The sequence below is a fragment of the Acomys minous genome, assembly GCF_964271855.1.
Source record: "Acomys minous genome assembly, chromosome: 1".
Taxonomy (NCBI): Eukaryota; Metazoa; Chordata; class Mammalia; order Rodentia; family Muridae; genus Acomys; species Acomys minous.
This window is the reverse complement of record NC_140483.1, coordinates 68,369,320-68,383,050: the sequence shown is the minus strand read 5'-3', so window position 1 is coordinate 68,383,050 and position 13,731 is coordinate 68,369,320.

The following is a 13,731-nucleotide window of genomic DNA, read 5'->3' as shown; positions in this document are numbered from 1 at the left end:
AGACCTTCTCCGGATGTAGATTTCCCTTTTGCCTCTGCCTTCTAAGGCTCTTTCTTTCTTTTTACCTTTTTGTTTTCTTATTTATCTATTTAGTTGTGTGTGTTCACAGGCATGAACTGCCAATGTGCATATATACACACATATGACTATATATATATATATCTCATATATAAGATCAGAAGGAACTTGAAGGATTCGGTTGTTTCTTTCCACAGTGCAGATTCTGGGGATGAGACTTAGATTGTCAGGCTTGGCAACAAGCCACCCCTGGGCCCCAAGGCTGATCTTAAGGAAGCTGAATGCACTCTATCTGTTGGACATCCGTGCCGATCCCCAGATACAGCTAAGGCAGACAGCTGTGAACTCAGACACCCATGCTTATCAGAACATGTGCACGGGGCCCTTCCCCCAGGTGGCCATGGAATGGGTTTGAGTCCAGGCAGAGGCAGCAGGAGGAGGCCCCAACCATCTCTCTGGCCTCTGGAGCTGCAATGTGTGCAGCCTTTGAAGTTACCACAACTCAGGTGCCAGCCGCTCCCAGCACCCCAAGAGGAGGAAGCCATTCGTTTTCGAGTAAGGGAGGAAATTCCTGGGGATCTGGCTATTTCCACTAGGCAGTTCCTTGAAAAGTTCTGTCTTCTAGAGACTGAGGGGTGGGAGAGGGATGCTGGAGTGCAGCAGGGGAGATGTGAGTTGGGTGGGAGGCAGCACGTGGAAGCCAGCAAGGCCCTCAGGAGGAAGCCAGTGAGTAGCTTTCAAAAATCAATGCTTCTGGGCAGGCTGACAGCTCTGTGGACAACAGAGCTTGTCAGTACAGCTGCAGGGACTGGAAATCTATCTTAGGATCTGGAACTGGTGCTTGGCGTTTTATAACCCCAGCCTCACACTCAGAGTGAGAAGCAACCAGAGATCACATGGGTACGCAGAAAAGAGGCGGGGGAGAGACCCTGCCTCGAAAATAAGGAAGAAGGAAAAGCTACTCTGGAAAAGTCATCTTCTGACCTCCACACACTGTGCTTTGGATGCACTGCTACACCTCAAATTAAGCCAATAAAGTAACCTTAAAAAGAGTACTCATGTCTTTGCGTTAAGAGGCAGGAAGATGATGGGAAGTGGGCCTTCCCAGGATCTGGTTTGCTTTCATGTTTATCCCAGCCATAGCCCTTAGCTCTTCTCCTTAACCTTGGGTTTGCTGGTGAGAAGGAGCCGAGCCACAAATCCAAGCTAGACTGGTCCCTTGGAGTCTTTGTCCTCCCTTCCCCTCATATTCACACAAAACCCCATCAGCAAGCTCCCACAGCCACATGATTCTTCCTTAAGATTTAAAATTAAGAGACTTGATACCCTATGAACATATACAGGGGCAGGGAATCCCCCTCAGGAACAGTCATAGGGGAGGGGAATAAGGGGAAATTGGGAAGGAGGGAAGAATGGGAGGATACAAGGCATGGGATAACCATTGAGATGTAACAAGAATAAACTAATAAAAAATTTAAAAAATTAAGTGGAGGTACACTTTTTTTTTTACATTTGTATCGTCAATTTCTCATGTATTTTTTTTTTCTTTGAGACAGGCTCTCAGGTAGCGCAGTGCAACTTTGAACTCACTGTGATGTCACTTGGGAAGTGCCAGGAGGAGAGGTGGATATCACCATGCTTAGTTTGTGCAGGGCTGTGCATGGACTGCATGGCTTTGTGGATCCTCTGTAGGCACTCTATCATTGGAGCCCCAACTCTAGCCCTCACCTTTATACTTCTTCCCTCTGTGTGGGAAGTCCCCATTGTATATGTGAAAGTGGTGGCTGTGCTGGGGAGATGCGGGGGTGGGGGGGGGGCGGATGCAAAACTGCTCCTGTGTCTGCAATTGACCCAAAGGCCATTGCCTCTCGGCTTCCCTCCTCCTTTGCAGGTAGGACTCCTCCCTGAGCCTGTTTCCTCATCTTCAAAGACCAGGGCACTTTACAGGATGATTGCAATGATCAAACAACACTGGAGACAGTGCACTGGCTCCGTGCCTGCCACCCAGCAGGCATTTAATAAACATTGAGCTTTCGGCCACCTGCAGGGAAATCCAGGTAAAGAAAAGACAAAGGCTGGTGGGGTGCACGTGACTAGAGTGGGGTTCTGCAACCACAACCCACCCTTAAATGAGCATGCTTACAGTGATGGCTAGTCTCAGTTGTCAGCTTGGCAGGATCTACAGCCGGGGTTCCCCATCTCCCTTTAATGCAGTTCCTCATGTTGTGGCGATCCCCAACCATAAAATTATTTTTTTGTTGTTCCTTCGTAACTGTGGTTTTGCTACTATTATAAATCATAATGTAAATATCTAATGTGCAGGATATCTGATATTTAACCCCTGAGAGAGGGCTGTTCAATCCCCAAAGGGGTGGAGGAGGCCCATGGGTTGAGAACGGGTTGAGATCTGCTGATCTAGAAGTACCCTTGAGCCTAGCCTCTGGGTACACCAGTGAGACATGGTCTAGACTAGGTGAGCCTTGAGGCGCGCCTGTAAGGTATTTTCTTTAGTAGGTTAATTAAAGTGGGAAGACCCACCCTAAGTTTGCATGGCACTTTCCTGGAAGTAGAGTTCCAGTGAAAAGCTTTAGGTTTTGTTTTTGTTTTCCCCCTTGTCTTTGTCTCTTTTTGGTGAGTGCTGCTGCCGATGTTTCCGCTGCCATGGTCACCATCCTTCCCTGACATCAGGACCCAGTTTCTTTGGACAGGGCAGTGACCATCCAAGTACCCATGTATCCATGCCTTTGGTACCAGGCTGGGATGGCTGAGATATGCAGCTTCGTGGACTGAGCAGCCACTGCAGTCTCACTCTCTACAGTGTGAAGGAAGACAGCCATTGGTGGACTACCTGCCTTTATTGTATAAACCAGTTGAATAAAGTCCCCCTTAAAAATGCACATTCATTTCATTGGTTTGTTCCTCTGGAGAAGCCTGACTAATACACAAATGTGTCTCAGTTAGCAGCATCACCCCCACGGATTGCCTTCCCACAGCCTGGCTGGGATCTGGGTAAAGGGATGCTCCCATGCCCACATCCACCCCTTCCCTTCTCTGCCTTTTACACCATGAAGATGGACATGCATCGTCTCTCTTGGCTCCCCTTCCCTGCCTGGCTCAGGGCAATCCCAGCTCAGTTCCAGCTCGCACAAGGCATTCATTGGTTCACCAAGTTACCTTGGTCTGTTATTACTTCTCTGTTGGGAGTGAATAGAAGTTTGCTCATGTATCCCAAGGGATAGCATCACATAACACCCCACCTGCTCTCTGCTCTGGTCCAGGAGCTCCTTCAAGTCACTCACTTGTTTCTTTGGTTGACATTTGGGCCATGCTCAACACTATTTGTTGAATGGATAAATGACAGAGACCCGAGTGTTCTAGGAGTTCTTGTAGGGACATCTTGGTCCCCATCTTCTTGCACAATGTCTCCTTGAGCACGTGTTCACTTGCTTTAAACTGGGCTCTCCAACACACACTCCTGGGAATTGTGCATCGCATGCTCAGTGGGGGGTAATCTCTCTTTTGGTGCAGTTCTCACTAGCTACTAAGATTCTGTGCCACCTTGTGTGTGTGTGTGTGTATGTGTGTGTGTGTGTGTGTGTGTGTGTGTGTGTGTGTGTGTGTGTGTGTGTGTGTTTGCAGTTCACTCATGGTTGTGACTTGGGAGAAGGGAAAGGTATTGAGCCACCATGGTTGTCCCAGGGGGCAGCTGTTCCCCACCTCTGCCCATCCCTATGGCACAGGAAGGGCTTGAATTCAAGCTGGTTTCTCCCAAGGCTCTTCTCTGAAGAAGATCCAAGCTCTATAAATATATGCTGTGCCCGAGGACAAACTAAATCAAGGGTAAGAAGCTGGTGTGATTGGTTGGCTAGATTGGATTAATGAGCTAGTAAAACACACCTCTGGGTGTGTCTGTGATGATATTTCAAGAGATGAGTAGTAGAGGCTGATGAGCCTGACCTAACGAGTAGATCAAGCTCCTGATGGATTCATAATACGATGGCATTATTGGGAGGTGCTGAAAGGGCAGAGGTGCGGTCCACTTGGAAGAAGTAGGTCACTGGGAACTTGTCCTTGGAGGTTGCATCTGTCCTGGCTATTTCCTTCCTGTATTTTTTTTCTCTGTTTCCTGTCCCCCATGATATGAACTCTCCTCCTCTGACCCCTCCCTGTTGTAATAGGCTGAAACTATGAGCTCACAGCGAACATTTCTTTCTTTAAATTTCTTTTCTTGGGTGTCTGGTTGCAGTGACTCAAAAGCCTGACTAATAGGGTTGGTTCATAAATCATTTCTGCTCTGCCCCAAAATGGGCTTTTTGGTTGTCTAGGGAGGGGCCTCTGTCCCTGTTGGGGTAGTTGTTGGCATCCTTGTTGTGGGGAAACAGGAGTTGGAATGCTGAGCTCGTGCAAGTGCGGTTGATGAGTGACCAACTGAGCCAAGTTATTGGGGATCTGACTTTTTTCTGGGCTATCTTTGACAGGTCATTAATGTTGGTGATGATGATATGATGATGATGATGGTGGTGCTGATGGTGATGGTGATGATGGTGGTCACTATGATACCCGGAAGACAACCTGCCTTGTAGAGCTGCGGCACACATCCTATGTAACCATGTAACCATCAAACACCTTTCAAGTTATATGACTGTCTTTTTACTTTGTCTTAAGAATTGGATGGCACAGATAACTCTGTTCCAGGTGCTTCTGTACTGCAGTGTGAGGAAGATCTAGCAGGAGACAATCCACAGAGATGTTCTTTTTCCATTTTGTGTCCCAGGCCTTCTCCTATGCAGGGTCCCAGTGAAAGACCAAGGCCTGCACCATGGCTGGTGTGTCATTCAACCACTAGGAAGCTAATCATGGCCCTATAAAGTCCTACTCAAATGACACGAGTTATAATAGGTATTTATGGGTTCTGTGTCTTGATCAGAGGTATTCCATTGTGAAAGTGCTGCTTAGGCTTGGCTCGCCAATGTTAGCAGTGCAATTACGATTTAATTGATTAATAGGCATTGATGACTAGTAATTAAAGTATTACCTGTTAGCTGGAGAAAATAATCTCACAAAACCAGCCCGTTGTTATTAGCCAATCGATGGAAGTGTGACTTGCTTCTGGGAATCACAGAGTCTGTGCCCCTTTGCAGTGTGAGTTATAAAGAAAATAAATGACACCCATTAACATATTCCTTGGAAGCCATAGATTACTTTTCCAGCCACTGTGAAAAATGAGCTTTGTTGATATGAAACTAGTCCTTAATCTCTGATCTGAAGGTGACCTGTCCAGGGGTCCACTTCCTGGAGCTTGTTGGCATAGGCTGTCTATATAGGAGCTTGTTGGCATAGGCTGCCTATATAGGAGCTTTTTGGCATAGGTCATCTATATAGGAGCTTGTTGGCATAGGCTGTTTATATAGGAGCTTGTTGGCATAGGCTGCCTATATAGGAGCTTGTTGGCATAGGCTGTCTATATAGGAGCTTGTTGGCATAGGCCATCTATATAGGTAGCCCTCACTGTCCTCCTGGGCTCCCATTGCCTCCTTCCTTCCTTGACTGTTGAAAACTTTCCTCTGCGGCTAACACTGAGGAACAATGTAACATGTAACTTCTAATTAAACTTTTCAATACGTGGCAAAATTGTACTAAATGAATAAGTAAAGGCTGCATAATGGAAGCCTATTAGCCAAGTGAATATACTCTTTTAAGTCAAATTTCTATACCACTTTTGTATTATCTCCCATCAGAAGAGAACGTGCAATTACCAATTTTATCTTATCTGGGGATTATTATGAAAAAGTAGTAAAGGAAACTTCATTCCAAGAGCCATAATGTGATTTTCGATTAATATGGGGGCTCTTATGTGACAAGAATATTTCTCTCGGGCCAAGTGTGCATTTGGCTTCCTGTATGAATTGGCTTGGAAGCTTTAGCTCTGAGGGATGATCACTCAGGAACTGAACATATGTCTACACAGAGGTCAGACTCACAGGGCACTCTGAAGCACGAGAAAGGCAGGGATTCAAGTCAGTCTTGACTGTCAACTTGACAACCTAAAATCACCAGGGGAAAAGATCTCAGTTGGGAGCTTGGCTTTTCAGGTTTGTCTGTGGGGGACTGTCTTGATTGCTAGTTGATGCAGAAGGGCCCAGGCAGGACCATTCCACGGGCAGGTGGTCCTGGGCTTATGTAAGAGAGCTAGATCAGTGTGTTTCTGTTAACAAGCCAGCAAGCAGCGTTCCTCCCACCATGATTTCTGCTTCAAGTTCCTGCCTTGACATCCTCAGTGATGAACTATGACCTGGAAGTGTTAGCCATATAAATCCTTTCCTCTAGGAAGGTGCTTCTGGTCAGTACAACAGAAGAACTAGAACAGTGGGGAAAGGTTGGCTGGGTTTCACAGAAACTAATCTTAAAAACCAAATGTGCGTGCGTGCGTGCGTGCGTGCGTGTGTGCGTGCGTGCGTGTGTGTGTGTGTGTGTGTGTGTATGTGCGTGTATGTGTATGTATATGTGTACATGTGTGTATGTGTGTGTGTGCATGTGCATGTATGTGTGTGCGTGCACATGCATGTGTCTGTCTGTCTGTCTGAGTGCAGGCACACCGGCACCATAACTCAAGTGTGGAGGTCACCATCAGTGTCAGCCTTTATCTTGTCCCTTGTTTGAGTCAGCTTCTCTTGTTCAATTCTAGCTCACCTGTGAACTTCTGAGGACTCGCCTCTCTCTGCTTCCGCAGAACACTGGGCTTACAGATGTGGCTTTACACGAGCTCCGAGGACCCAAACCCAGGTACTGTTGTTCGAGTGGCTTGTGGCTCCTCTCCCTATCCCTTGAGTTTATTAGTTGTTTCCTAGCATATTCAGTACAGCATGGATGCCTGCCTAAGAGATAAAAAAAAAAAAAGTGCACAGAGCCCCGGGTCACTTAGTGCTTGTTGGAAGCCTCAGCCTGGAGGCTCCTCCTCTGACTCTGGGTCTCTTGTTTGAGCCAAGTCACATTCTCTTTTTAAATTAAAAATGATTACTTATTATATCTCATGTTATGAGTGTTTTCCCTGAATGTGTGCCTGGTGACTGTGGAGGTCGCAAGAGGGTGTCATATTACCTAGAGCTGTAGCTATAGACAGGTGTGAGCTACCATGTGAGTGCAGGGAACCAAACTTGGATCTTCTGCAAGAACAAGTGTCCTTCACTGCTGACCCATATACTCAGCTCCCCAAGCACACTGCTGTTTATAACAGATCCTTTAGACACACACATCCCTGACGTCACTGCCGTCTCTCACTCCAACTGCATAAAGAGATGGTTTTGATCTGAATTCAAATATTTCAAACCTATGTTCCCAAGAGAAGCAGGCTAAGTAACGTTGACTATATTTTTGCATGGGGGTGACCTGTGTATAGGGTGGGCACTTGGGAAGTATCAGGGAGGGACAAGGCGGGGACTGTCCCAGCGCTCTTCAAAGAACCCAAGGAGGACCGATATGGGGACTCACGTTATCCTCAGAGATGCTGGGATTGGTTTTCTGTGCCTGTGGTATCAGTTTGGTCAACAGGGCACAACTTGGCATCATCTGGGAGGACAGAATTTCAATTAGGAAAATATTTCCATCAGATTGGCCCCTAGGGGTGTCTGTCTGCCTTTTTTTCTCAAGTGTCAATTGATGTGTGAGGATCAAGATCACTGTGGGCAGAGCCAGCCCTGGTTAGGTGGTCCTGGGAGGTAGAAGAGCAGTCATTGCTCATGACTCTAGAAGAAAGCCAGCAGGTAGCATTTCTTCATGTTTTCTGCCCTGAACCCTCTTAAGGATCCATTGTGATCAGGACATATAAGCCAAATAAACCCTTTCCTCCCCAACTTGATTTTGATCAAGGTGTTACCACAGGATCAGAAAGAAAACTAGGAGGTTCTTGAATGGTTCTGTTTGGAACTATCAGCTGCCCTAACTCTATCCTAACCTGTCCAGAACGCTGCTTTCATAGCCAGGACACAGATGCTACCTTCACAAGGACAGTGTTGGTCAGCTTCCTGTTGCAGTGACAAAATGCCTGAGAAAATCAAGTTAAAGGAAGAAAGATTGACCTTGGCTCACAGTTTCCGAGGAGCTGCTCATGCTTACAAGGCTCTCTCATTTCCGGTAAGGGAGAAGAGTGTGGCAGAACAAAGATGCTTACCTCATAGAGGCCAGGAAGCAGAGAAGGGGGGAAGGGGAAGGAGGAAGACAGTGCCAGGAGGAAGGGAAAGAGAGGGGGAGGAAAGAGGAAAAGTGTGTGTGTGTGGGGGGGAGCAGAGAGAGGGAAGCAGGCAGAAGGAAAGGCAGAAGAGGCAAAAAGGGAGATTGGGGGAGAAAGAAAGGGAAAGTGAGGGGAGGGAGAGGAGAGGGAAGGAGTGATGAAGAGGGAGAAAAAGTCAGGAGAGGGGCACAAGGAAGTTGAAAGAGATGGGGGAAGAAACAGCAGGAGGAGGGAGAAGGGAAAGGAATGAGAAGAAGGAAAAGAAAGTCGGAGGGAGAGAGAAAGAGAGAGACACTGAGGATAAAATACTCCCATGGGGGGCACCTATTTGGCCACCCACTTCCTCCCATTAGGTTCCACTGCCCAAAGTTTCTACTGCTTCCCCATTGCCTATTGAGCCCACATAATCACATGACAGATGAGGTCAGAGTTCTCATAACAGGCCCCGCCTCTGACCACTGCCACACTGGGAGACCAAGCTTTCAACACATGAGCTGGGGAGAACCTGTGCACCTGTGCATCAAATCTAAACCGTAGCAGAGGTTTACTGTGAGACTGCGGGTGATGCTTTAAACTTCATTTCACCATTTTCTTTTTGTGAGACTTGGTCTCCCATAGCCTCAGATATGTAGCTGAGAATGACCTATTGCTTCTGTTGGTCCTGCCTCCACTTTGAGAGTGCCAGGATTACAGGCACGGGCTGCACTCCTGGTTTACATGGCGCTGGGAATGCAACCAAGAGCTGTGTGGATGCTGGGCAGGTACCCTACCAACAAAGCTACAGCGCAGAGGGAGACAATGTTGTAACACACAATCAAAACTGTAACAAGTGAAGCCACCACTTGCTATTGTACAATGGGTTGACCCCAGGAAGAGCATGCAGCCACATGCTCCTAGACACCTTGACTTCTTTGCATTTCCTTGAAGCAGCTTTGAGGGTCATGTCCATTCCATCCCAGAGATGCCTTGGTTGGTACAGGAAGCCTGGTCTTGTTTGTTTCACCTACTGTATATGTGAGGTCACTGCTGGGGAGCCACACATTTGCTAAGAAATTAGAGTGATATTTACTTCTATGGAAAAATAGTATCTTTTCCAGCATTTGGTAGAAAGATGGATACCTACAATGGCACATCATCTTTAACTAGTTTTCTTCTAGAAGTTTCTCTGAAGGGAAATAATTGGGACTTGGGAGATAATCCATGGGTGAAGTTCTTGCTGTGTAAGCATGAAGACCTTAGCTTGGCTTCTCAGAACTCACATAACAAGCTGGGTGTGGCGTCATGAGCCTATAATTCTGGAGCTGAGGAGGAAGGGACAGGAAGGTCTCTGGAGCTCAACAGCAAGCTAACCTGGCCAAATGGAGGCGCTCCAGGTGCACTGAGAGACCCTGCCAAAAACAAGGGTAAAGTGCAATTGAAGAAGATACTCAACACCAGCCTCTGGCCTCCACATACATGTACATACATGTGTATGTGAACACACATGTAAGTATACACCCCCCACAGACAAAGAGTGAGACAGAGACAGAAAGACACCACACACACACACACACACACACACACACACACACACAGAGAGAGAGAGAGAGAGAGAGAGAGAGAGAGAGAGAGAGAGAGAGGGAGAATATATCTGGGAAAGCATGAAAACACTTGCATATGTAAGGGTGATGTTCTCAGAAGCACTGTATGCAGAGCAGAAACTTGGGGTGAACAAAACAGAGAGGTGAAGGAACTACTGTTCAGACCCTATGAGATGCTGTGGGATGAGGGGGCGTGCTCAGGGGTGTTTACAGTATTAGTCACTTTCCTGCTGCTGTGATAAAGCATCACCATCAAAGCCAACTTAATGAAAAGTTTATTTTGGCTTATGGTTCCAAAGGGTTAAGTGTCCATGGACGGTGGAGCAGAGAGAGGCATGGCTGCAGGGGCAAGAAGCTTCCAGCTCACATCTTGAACCCCAAGCAGAGAAAGCAAGCTGGAGGCGGTAGAGGTTTTTAATTTGAAAGCCCTTGCCCCACAGGCAGGTTGCAGCACCTGAACAGCCGTATCTGCTGGGGCCAAATGCCTGACACTATGGGAGCCATTTCTCACTCAGATCCCCACACAGCTGAGATAATGAGCAGCCAGCGAGCCGCTCAGCCAGCAGAAGGGCTGTTGCCAAGTGATAGGATCTGACTTCCATACCCTGGCTTCTCATGGTGGAAGGAGAAAACCAACTCATTCAAGCTGTCCTCTGATCTCCACATACATGTCCTAGCACATGTGAGCATGTAAACACACACACACACACACACACACACACACACACACACACACACACCAAACAAACAAATGAATAGCACACAAATAAAGATAAACAATTATTTTAGGATACCTGGCAACTATTACTTTATATTCTCTCTCGTTTGCTTATTTCTATATTCTGATTTTTAGAGATAATAGATATGGATTACTTATATGTTTGTAATAAGCGTGTAAGAGCAATGGATGTTTTTACAGAAGACTCGAGTTTAGCTTAGTTCCTAGAACAACTGCTTCTAACCTCAGCTTCAGGAGATCCAATATTTTTTGCTGGTGTCTGAGGGCATAGATGCAACACACACTCACGCCCTCATACCACACTCTCTTTGATACACATATATGCATACACATACACACACAATATATGCACATCACACATACACACTCACATCCTCATACTATACTCTCTCTGGCGCACATACATGCACATATACACATAGTATATACACATCACACATACACATTCTTTCCCACACACATATGCACACATTCTTTCATTCTCTCTCCCTGTCTCCCTCTCCCTTTCCCTCCCTCTCTCTCTCTCTCTCTCTCTCTTTCCACACACATAAATCACATACCACACAAAATAAAATTAAAACAAATCTTAAAAAAAAATAGATCTTTGGAAAAATAAAAAAAGGCCATAAGGTCTGGGAATGTGGTCTGGTTGTCTAGCCTGTGTGGAGCCCTGGCCTTCACCTTCATTCTCAGCACCGAGTAAGCTGGGCATGATGATAAGTACCTGTAATCCCAGCAGGTGGAGGCAGCCGTTTGAGGTCATCCTGTGCAATCTGGAAGGGGGAAAAAGCAGCAAAATGTCTTGTACGGTCCACTACTAAAGAGACTAAATAAATAAATAAATAAATAAATAAATAAATAAATAAATAAATAACAGAAGTTCCCATCAAAGCAGTGTGACGTAGACTTCAGGGGTCTTGAGGCTCTTATTTTTGTTTATTTATTTATTTGCATCCTTTCTGCCAGGAATGTCCCCCTAGACCCCTCTGTTTTCTTCGGCTGGACATTCACGCCATGCTACCCAAGGTAGTCTTGACCTTTTTTGTATCTATCTGGGCTGCTCAGAAATTAGGCAGAATTTAGCGTCACTTCTGGTGCCACCACTTCTACTTCCGGAGCAGTTCACTTCTGGCCTTCATGGCACAAACTCTGCCCCATCCAGTCTCTATGAGTGGTGAAGCCCTGTGGGTTACCTTGCTGTCCAGTGTACCTGTGGTCAAAGCAACCCCTGATGGGTTTGAGAAACCAGAGACATTTGGAGGAAAGAGGCCTGCCAGGCAGTGCAGATGATGCGGGGACTTATTTCAGTGGACCCTGGGCCTCTTCCCAGCTTGGCCACACTATTGAGGGGAAACAAAAGATGCCAGGGCTCACCACAAAGGGTAAGGGGTGGGCCCAGGCAGACCTGGCTTCTGCCTGAGGTGGGGTGGCACCAGTCCCTGCCCACTGCAGACCAGGACTTGGCAGGAGAGACAAATTTACCCAGAGAAGGCAGAGTAATTGGCTTCTTCCTCAGGACTGTTTCCTTTTTGAGGCAGAATGCTATAATTGGAAGGCCACAAACACTGACTGGCTGAAGATAAAGCCACCAAAAAGAGGGTGTTTGGGGGCCCCAGGTGTTGAGCCTTGTCATTAAGACCCTGGGCTGTGGCTTGGCCAGGCTTTCTAAAAACCTGTTCGGAATAGAACTCTGGAAAGCTGCCAAGCTCAAAAACAACCTGTAGGTCCTTCTTAGTCCTTGAGGACGCGAGGCCTGAGCTGCCTGGGCTGTGACCTGACCTCAGTTGGTCCACAGCCTGGCCTAGCCTCCCAGGCTGTCTCTCCAACCTCTCTCATAGCCACTTAGAATTAGCATAAAAAAAGGAAGAGCTAAGTAATGTGCCAAGGCATTTTTCTTGGTTTTATTCCCCTCAAGTTGTCTATGCCACCTCAAATAAAAACCTCATCTCTTCTAGTTATGAGCCTATATTTAAAATAATATTTATGCCATATTTTTATATGTGTGCATGTAGTCACATGTGTGTGCATGTGTGAACATGAACATATGTGCCTGTGTGTGTGGAGGCCAGAGGTCAATCTCAAGTGTCTTCTTCAACTGGTGTTCGTCTTGTTTTGAGACAGGGTCTCTCATTTTTACATGGAACTCACTGATTGGGCTAGGCTGTTGAAGGCACTTCCTGTCTCTACCCCTCAGAGCCAGCTTCACAAGTATGGCCTACCATTTCGTGTGTGTGTGTGTGTGTGTGTGTGTGTGTGTGTGTGTGTGTGTGTGTGTGTTGTGTGTTTGGATGTATACATATTACTGTACATACAGGTGTATGCAAGTATCTACAGAGGCTCAGGGGTTAATGGCAAGTGTGTTCTTAGACTGCTCTCCACATTTATGTTGAAGCATGGTCTCATACTTGAGCCCACAGAATTCTCAGATTGATTTAGTCTAGCTAGGGAGCTTGCTCCAGGGATCCCCTGTTTGCCTTATGATTTGCAAATGAGCTGCAGGGCTATTCAATTCTTATAAGAAAGCTGGTGTTCCGAACTCAGGTCTTCATGTTTGCATGGCAAGCACTTTACCTATTGAGCCATCTCCCCAGCCTTATTTTTGTTCTTCAACAGATAATGCACTTGTATAGCTCAAAATAGGAAGCAAAAAGAAGCTAGTCCAATAGAGAGTTCAGCGGGAACCCACCCTCCATTGCAGACCCCAGAGATACCCTCCCAGTCCCAGGCCCCAGGGATGACCAGTATCCCTGGATGCTTAGTTTCACCTGTGCCCATGGACACCAGCATCCCGTCACCAGGGATTTCACTAGCTCAGACAAAGAATGTCATGCTGTGTGCCCTATGCTACAGCCTACCTTTCTCTTTTTTTTTCTTTGGTTCTTTCTTTCTTGAATTCAACCATTTGGTAACACAAAACTGTTTTGTAAATTGTTCCATACTGGTCCATTAATATTTATTTACTTTCTTCTTCTTAGGTCTGGGACTCTTTTAAACCAATCAATGGATTATTCTTTCTTGAACTTAGGCCCTAGGATGGGCATTTAGGTGGTTTCCAGTCTTTTGCTCTTGCAAACTCTGCTCCAGTAAAATAAGCGGCTCTCCGGTTACTTCCCAGAATTTCATGTGGGTGAGGGTATGTGCCTGATAAAGTCCTAGAAGAGACGTCT